The sequence below is a fragment of the Hylobates moloch genome, unplaced genomic scaffold (genome assembly GCF_009828535.3).
Source record: "Hylobates moloch isolate HMO894 unplaced genomic scaffold, HMol_V3 SCAFFOLD_4, whole genome shotgun sequence".
NCBI classification, from domain to species: domain Eukaryota; kingdom Metazoa; phylum Chordata; class Mammalia; order Primates; family Hylobatidae; genus Hylobates; species Hylobates moloch.
In genome coordinates, this window is record NW_026652279.1 from 140,125,358 (window position 1) to 140,133,950 (window position 8,593).

The window sequence follows — 8,593 nt, forward strand, 5'->3', positions numbered from 1 at the left end:
TAAAAGACAAAGTAAAAGCTGATGTATTAGCCCAGAATGTTTAGGATGATTCTTTAGCATTTAGCAGTCAGGCATTTTTTACACACTCTTTCAACCCAGTTAAAACTCTGCAGTCCCATCAGCCTGAGTTCTCACAGGAGTAAGAAACATGTCAGAAGAAGAAGATTCAAAATGTACTCTCAGTGGTCATACTGAGATATTTGGCTTTTAAAAAGTGATTATAAAGTAATGAATGGTGAATGAGTTTTAGAAGAGACTTGAACAATATAATGAAATCTAAAAATTTTGACATTTCCAATATGTGTCTAGAAATTAATATAGGATTTTAGATAGTAATTCTCATATTTTATCTCATAGACTCTAGAATTGGTATACATTTAATGGTGAGCTGCTTTTGCATTTCCAAGTTTTCAATATTTCCATCTATCACAAAAGAGGCAAAAGAGCAAATAACTACAACAAATCTATGCTCAAATCTATATTTAATGTCAGAGAGCTCTCTCTTTGCTGTATTTTATTGGACATTTGAGACAGGTCTTGAGAGAAGGTCCAGTTGTTTCTTTATAGTTTATTTTTTGTGTCTCTATATATGCTTATTGACTAATGTATCATCACACTTTACTTTTATTCTAGCTTCCCTCTTATGTCACTCTCCCTTTGTGTTTTCTCAAGTTTTGGTGGGATTTCTCCTTATCTTGTAAACAGATATGTTATTAAACCAAGATACGAGTGAGTGTGCAATCCTTTGTATGTATTTCTCAAAAAGGAAAATGCTTTTAGTTTGCTCTTTTAATCATTCAGACTACACTCATTCATTTACTCATTTTCTTTCCCAGGCCTGACTGGGGTGGTTGAATGAACTAAGAGCTCAGATGATGACTCTTGTATAGAACAAGCTATTTATGATGATTACACATGTAACCTTCATATTACTGGTCCCTGTGTCTACAGTAATTACTGTCATCAAATTTAGAGTTAGACATTGATTTGTCATTGTTATTACTGTTGCTTTGGCATGAAGAGGTAAAAGTTTCATAGTATAGAAAGCTTCTTCAAACCAGAATTTGCAGGCTCAGATCTTAGTGTTTGCCTTAACATGGTCTCTGCTTTCTTACCATATTCCAACCTTTTTCTTCACACCTGTCTAATTACCGTTATAACTAGTAATTTCAATCAGACTCAAAATATATCTACCGTTACTGTTAAGGAGACTAGCAGATGTTAAAACAGACAGCCATCTAATTGACAATTGCTTTCTAATCAAAGTATTTTGAAAATGATACTTCATGGAGAAAAAAATGGGCAAATATTTTTTAAAAGTATATACTTGTCTTGCAGAAACCTACGCAGATTCTTACAAGAATGCCATGTTGTCAAAATCTTTTCTTTATAATTAGCCCCTGAAACAGAGGTCCCCCTTCTTGGGCACATGGATGGGCTTCAAGGGTAAAAGTACTTGAGCTATGTACAATTTGTGTGTGAGTGTATGTGTCTGTGCGTGTGTGTATAAGTGTGCATGTTTTCATTATTCTGGAGAGTGGGTCTATATTTCCTGTCGTATTTTTCAAACATCAACATAGCAAATGCCCCTCGTGTGCTCTTCCAAACTCCCTGAGCCCCACCTTGTACCTCGTCACTGCTCTAGGCCCAGCTCTGCACTGGTTTTCATAAGCTTTTTGCTCGTGCAACCTAAAAACATTTCATCTTAGGTCACACCTCTATGTCTTTCATTTTTCCCTGCCACCATCGGTACCCCTCTGGCATTCAGGTCCATGGGCCACTGCTGACCAATAGGTATCAGGAGCGAACAGAACAATGGTTCCCTGTTTTATCACCAAAGGAAAAGTTCTGATTTCCATGTCATGACATTTCTAAGAAGACCTTTTTAGGCTTCATGCATGACCAACTCAAAATACATTTTTGTGTCAGGCTTCTCTTTTTTCCTGCATCACGCTCTCGTCCCACTGTTGCTTCCAGCAATCACATTCTCAAATAAGTGATTGCCACACAAGCCTCTGTCACAAGCTAAGACACCTAATGTCTTGGAAAGTCTTAAGGTCCACTATCCAAGGACCTACACAATTTCCCACTTGGGTACCATATAGTCCAAATGTTTTGTTTAACAGGACCCAATAACTGTGGCATCTGAATTTACCTATAATGTATGCTTAGTGTGACCTAGTAAAATTTCCTCTCTAATTTAACTTTGAGGCTCTTTGTTTATAAAAATTCTGAAGTAAATTTTCTCTCTGGGCTGGGCGCAGTGGCTCACGCCTGTAATCCCAACACTTTGGCAAGCCGAGGCAGGTGGATCACTTGAGTTCAGGAGTTCGAGACAAGCCTGGGCAACATGGTGAAGCCCCATCTCTACTAAAAATACAAAAATTAGCCGGGCGTAGTGGCGGGCGCCTGTAGTCTCAGCTACTTGGGAGGCTGAGGCAGAAGAATCATTTGAACCCAGGAGGCAGAGGTTGCAGTGAGCTGAGATTGTGCCACTGCACTCTAGCCTGGGTGACAGAGTGAGACTCCGTGTCAAAAAAAAAAAAAAAAAAAAAAGAAAATTTCTCTCTGAGTGACACAGAAATACTCTAATTATCACGACATCAAGGAACCTAGTTTGTCTACAGTTCACCATTGCCCATGGCTTTTTCTTTGCCTTATTTCTCCATAACCAGACTATATTCATTCACTACTGCTTTATTAAATATGTCTCTTCAGGAATGTGGTAAACAAAATTATAAGATGATGCCCAGTGACCCCATACTCTTATATAACTCTCTCCCCTTCAGTGTAGGCAGGATCTGTGGATATGATGGGATATCACTCCCTGATTATGCTTACAGTGAAGATACAAGTGTTTTGCAGATGTTACCAAAGGCCCCCATCAATAGACCTTGAGTTGGTCACAGGGAGATTATCCTGGGTGGGTCTGATTTATCAGGTGAACCCTTAAAATAGGATGTAGGGCTTTCCTGAGCTGAGAGACTCTCTCCTACTACTCTTGAAGAAGTCGATCTGAGTTTTACAGCTTCAAGGAAATGAATTGTGCCAACAACTACGTGAGTTTGGAAGAGAATCCTGAGCTTAGACGAGACTGTGCCTTGGCCAACATTGATTGCAGCTTTGTGAGACCCTGAGGAGAGAACCCAGCTAGGCTCTACCCAGACTCCTGACCCACAGAAACTATGAGATAATAACTGTGTGTTGCTTTAAGCTATTAAGTTTGTAGCAACTAGCTACACGGCAATAGAAAACTAATACATTGCACTTGTCACATAATTTTTGTTTACATTAATGCTTCCTGCTAGGCAAAACATTCCTAAAGGGCATGACTATGTTCTTTTTATCTTGGTTTCACCAATATCTGGTGAAATGCTTATGTATAGTAAATATTTAATAAACCTTTAGTTAATAAATGACTGATGATTAACATTCTGAAATGAAAAGAACAAAAATATCCATTTAGATCTTTGTAGTGCCTTTTCATATTAACTCTGAAATTTCAAATCTCAGCATGTCTTGAAAAATGTATAAAGTACTTTCAGTTTTCAAACTTCTTTCATGTATGTAATATTATTTTGAGCTGCGCTAATATTACCCATGGCAAACAAAGGTGCTAGATCCCTGGGGGCCTTGACAATTTCAAGAAACATCCCCAGGCCATATTTCAGTTCTATAGTATTGCTCACCAAAATTAATGGAGCAGATCTTTACAGAAACCTAAGACTCTGGTGTGACCTTGCCAAATTGGTGTCAGGTGCTCAAGATGGAAAACTGAAGGAAATTTAAATCTTGAACATAAATTTCTTAGTCTTAAAAAGGGATAAAACAGCATACATAAGTCTACCATACTGAATTTTCCAGATATTAATGTTTAATGCTTAATCTCTCTAAATAGCTCAGGAACTATTGAATGAATTAATATTTCTAATGCACCTAAAAGTACTTTGATTAAAGATATTAGAGAAATACAAAAATCTGAACTTCTAATAAGATGACAGAATTGTCTAAAATATGAAAAGCATTCATCAGTTGAGAGTATAGAAATTTTAAAAAGATAGTACAAATATGATTTTACATGGAGAGGCTTTATTTTTAAAGTCCCCAACCAAAATTAATTACTGGAAATTGTTTTTTTTTTTTGTATCTGTCATTCTTGCTCTTTCTTGAAGAGGAGATAACTGAAGACCAGTCTAACTGTACAGATGATAGAAAAGAGAATAAACCATCTTTTTAATAAATATGGTGAGTTCAGACTTTCAGACTCAGAAACCATACCCTTGGATACAGCAAGTTCCATATCTGTACTTTCTTTAATTTTAATAAACATATTTGAAATTACACCTTGATACATTGATGTGGCTATGATTACAGAATTAACTACTTAGGAAGTAACTATCTTATCTATTTTGAAAGCTTGTCATTATAGTTCTGTTGAAGCCTCAAACCCCTAGGCATAAATGCAATACCGAGATCAGAGGTAAAATTCTCAAAAGAAAAAAAAAGGCTATTTTGTAAGTGAGAGATAAAAAGTTATTACAGACTTACCCTTTCTCATGTCAATTTCTTAAATGTGAAAAATATCCAATGAACCCATTAAATACATTTTGACAGAGTAACAGCAGGAGGCTTGTTGACCTTTCACCTCGTATTGATTTCCCCTTCAGTCGTTTTCCTTGGTGATTTCCACTTTTCCTGCATATATTTTGCCCCCTAGTCCACTCTCCACATGCCACTTCTGTAATCACTTGCGATGGAAACCCACACAAAGCCATGAGCTACACTGACACTTTGGGAGAACCTTGAAAATTATGCAGCCACATCACTCATGTCTGTCAATAAGTTCCTCAATTGGCAAATATTTTTATAAAACATAGACACACTTGCCATCTCAATGATGCAGCTGAGCACATAAACACTTGGGTGAGTCAAAATGATTATTAATTATTATTCATTCATATGCTCATCAATTCCACCAGCATTGATTAGTGGGCCAATCTAGTTATGACACCAAAATGGAGACCCAAGGAATAGAAAGAAGGTGAAGAGCAACCTTCTCCCAATCTAGTAATAGAAAAATCCTATGTATGTAAAATAACCAGGAAAAAAACTCACGGTAAGAAATAAGTAACCAGGATGTCATTTATACATGCTAGGCAGTTGAAATCAAGTGAGGAATCTGAGTGAGCTTACTTAACCCTAAAAGAATCAAGAATAAAACTAGAAGAGTCTAGAGTTGTTCTGATTTTGTTTTCTGAAAAGCATGATTATATGTCACATCTGTTTTCAGTAAAGAATAGTCGGGATATTCAGCAGAAGATGTTAATAAGCAGGGTCAGACTCAGTAACCCTGCAACAGAAGCTCTAGTGAAAGGCAGAGATGGCCAGGGTAGGGAGCGAAGGACATGTGAGTTGTAAAAGTACTTTAAAAATAATCTGCATCCGCTGGGCACGGTGGCTCACCCCTGTAATCCCAGCACTTTGGGAGGCCGAGGCAGGTGGATCATGAGGTCAGGAGATTGGGACCATCCTGGCTAACACGGTGAAACCCTGTCTCTACTAAAAATACAAAAAATTAGTTGGACGTGGTGGTGGGCGCCTGTAGTCCCAGCTACTCGGGAGGCTGAGGAAGAGAATGGCATGAACCTGGGAGGCAGGGCTTGCAGTGAGCCAAGATCATGCCACTGCACTCCAGCCTGGGTGACAGAGTGAGACTCTGTCTCAAAAACAAACAAACAATAATAATAATCTGCATCTGTTATCTGCAAGGTAGAGTAAATCTCCAAAAGGAGCATGAGTCAAAATTAAACATTTGGGGCCTGGTGAGAATCATGTTAAAATTTTGCACCCTTGTTGGCTTTGTGTGTTACCTTGTTGAGATTGTGGACATTCTTCTCCAACATGTGGCTCTCTTCCTCTGGTTTCCTTCATGCAGTGATTTTAAAACAGTTCGCCAGCCTCCTCACTCCAAGAAAAGCGAAGTCATTGCACATAGCGTTAATATGCATTACAAGTTTGGTTGAAGATTTCTTATGGAGAAGGAAGCACATGTTTATATGAGAATGAAACTCTTACAAATCCAGAGGCATTGCAGGCTCTTGCCTGGGTCCCTCTTTGGCTGCTAGTCACAGGGGCTCCTTCCCTCCATCCCTTTTGTGTGTGCAGTGTCCATGGCCTCCTTATGTCCGCTTCTGGCTCGTTGGTCTTGCCTAGCTTCTCTAGGTTATCTGTCCTCTTTTTATGCAAAGCACCTCAGCTCTGACTTAGCTCCAGGCTGTCATGCCAACCAGCCTTACCAGCTGTCAAATAAAGAAAAAGTGGAAAAGTAACTCCTGCTGCTGCACCACAGCGTCCATGGGGACCGTTGCCTTTGATTGATATGGGCCCCCTTTCCTTAACATCAAAGATCAGGACCACAAGTCCCGCCTTATGGGACTTGAGGCCCTCAAGTCTCATATAATGGCAGGAAAGGCTGTAGCACATACGACGAAAACATCACTTGGAACAAAGGGGCCTCATAAGATGATGGTGGATAAGGATGGCGATGTGACTGTAACTAATGATGGGGTCACCATCTTAAGCATGATGGATGTCAGTCATCATATTGCCCAGCTGATGGTGGAAATGTCTAAGTCTCGGGATGATGAAATTGGAGATGGAACCACAGGTGTGGTTGTCCTGGCTGGTGCCTTGTTAGAAGAAGCCCAGGAGTTGCTAAGACCGAGGTATTCATCCAATCAGAATAACTGATGGCTATGAGCAGGCTGCCTGCTTTGCTATTGAACACCTGGACAAGATCAGTGATGCATCCTTGTTGACATAAGACACCAAATCCCTGATTCAGGCTGCAAAAACCACGCTGGGCTCCAAAGTGGTCAACAGTTGTTACCAACAAATGGCTGAGATTGCTGTGAATGCCATCCTCACTTAACAGATATGGAGCAGAGAGTTGTTGACTTTGAGCTTATCAAAGTAGAAAGCAAAGTGGGTGGCAGCCTGGAGGACAATTAACTGATTAAGGGCGTGATTGTGGACAAGGATTTCAATCACCCACAGATGCCAAAAAAAGTGGAAGATGCTAAGATTGTAATTCTCACATGTCCATTTGAACTACCCAAACCAAAAGCAAAGCATAAGCTGGATGTGACCTCTGTAGAAGATTATAAAGCCCTTCAGAAATATGAAAAGGAGAAATTTTAAGAGATGATTCAACAAATTAAAGAGACTGGTGCTAACCTAGAAATTTGTCAGTGGGTCTTTGATGATGAAGCAAATCACTTACTTCTTCAGAACAACTTGCCTGTGGTTTGCTGGGTAGGAGGACCTGAAATTGAACTGATTGCCATCACAACAGGAGGGCAGATCATCACCAAGTTCTCAGAGCTCATGGCCAGGAAGCTGGGCTTTGCTGGTCTTGTACAGGAGATCTCATTTGGGACAACTAAGGATAAAATGCTGGTCATCGAGCAGTGTAAGAACTCCAGAGCTATAACCATTTTTATGAGAAGAATAAATAAGATGATTATTGAGGAGGCAAAACAATCCCTTCGTGGTGCTTTGTGTGTCATCTGGAACCTCATCCGTGATAATCATGTGGTGTATGGAGGAGGGGCTGCTGAGATATCCTGTGCTCTGCCAGTTAGCCAAGAGGTGGATAAGTGCCCCACCTTAGAACAGTATGCCAACACATTGGAGGTCATCCCCAAGGCCCTTTCTGAAAACAGTAGCATGAATCCCATCTAGAGTATGACCAAAGTCCAAGCCAGCCAAGTGAAGGAGATGAACTTTGCTCTTGGTGTCGACTGTTTGCACAAGGGGACAAATGATATGAAGCAATAGCGTGTCATAGAAACCTTGATTGGCAAAAAAGCAACAGATATCTCATGCAACACAAATGGTTAGAATGATTTTGAAGACTGACAACATTCATAAGCCTGGAGAATCTGAAGAATGAAGACATTGAGAATACTATGTAGTAAGACCCATTACTGTGATTAAATAAATGGATGTCTTGTGATGCATCTACGGTTATTTATTACATCCTTTTTCAGACCCTGTAAATGCTACAATAAAAATTGCTGTTTCGTAACCATAGTTTCACTTGTTCAAAGATGTTTAATTGTGGGCGTACTATCAAATTGCTAGGTTAGCACCTGTCTCTTTAATTTGTTGAATCATCTCTTCAAATTTCTCCTTTTCATATTTCTGAAGGCCTTTATAATCTTCTGCAGAGGTCATGTTTTTGTATTCGTTATATTAAAGGAATCTCTTCAAACAAAAAAAAAAAAAAAGAAAAAGAAAAAGCTACCAGGATCCACCTGCTTTCTAAGTCAACGGGAGATTGCACATTAAGGATACTAATGTCCTTACCCAAATATTTCGCTGCCACATAAGGTTTGGAATCATGGAGAGATACTAGTAATTTAGCCTTAATACAGAAAGTACAATAGGATGGAAGGTATTCATATTCTTAATCCATTCCCTTTCCCATTTCTTCAACAAATACCTCAAAGTTTCCCTTTTCTTCACAAACCCCTATTATGAACTGAATGTTTATGCCCATCCAAGCCCTAACTCCCACTGGGACTGTATT

The 8,593-nt window shown here is 39.2% G+C and overlaps 1 pseudogene; it reads left to right on the forward strand.

The window, feature by feature from the left end:
* Positions 1 to 6,371: 6,371 nt before the first annotated feature.
* LOC116466451 (T-complex protein 1 subunit epsilon-like) lies at positions 6,372 to 7,954 on the forward strand (annotated as a pseudogene).
* Positions 7,955 to 8,593: the final 639 nt, after the last annotated feature.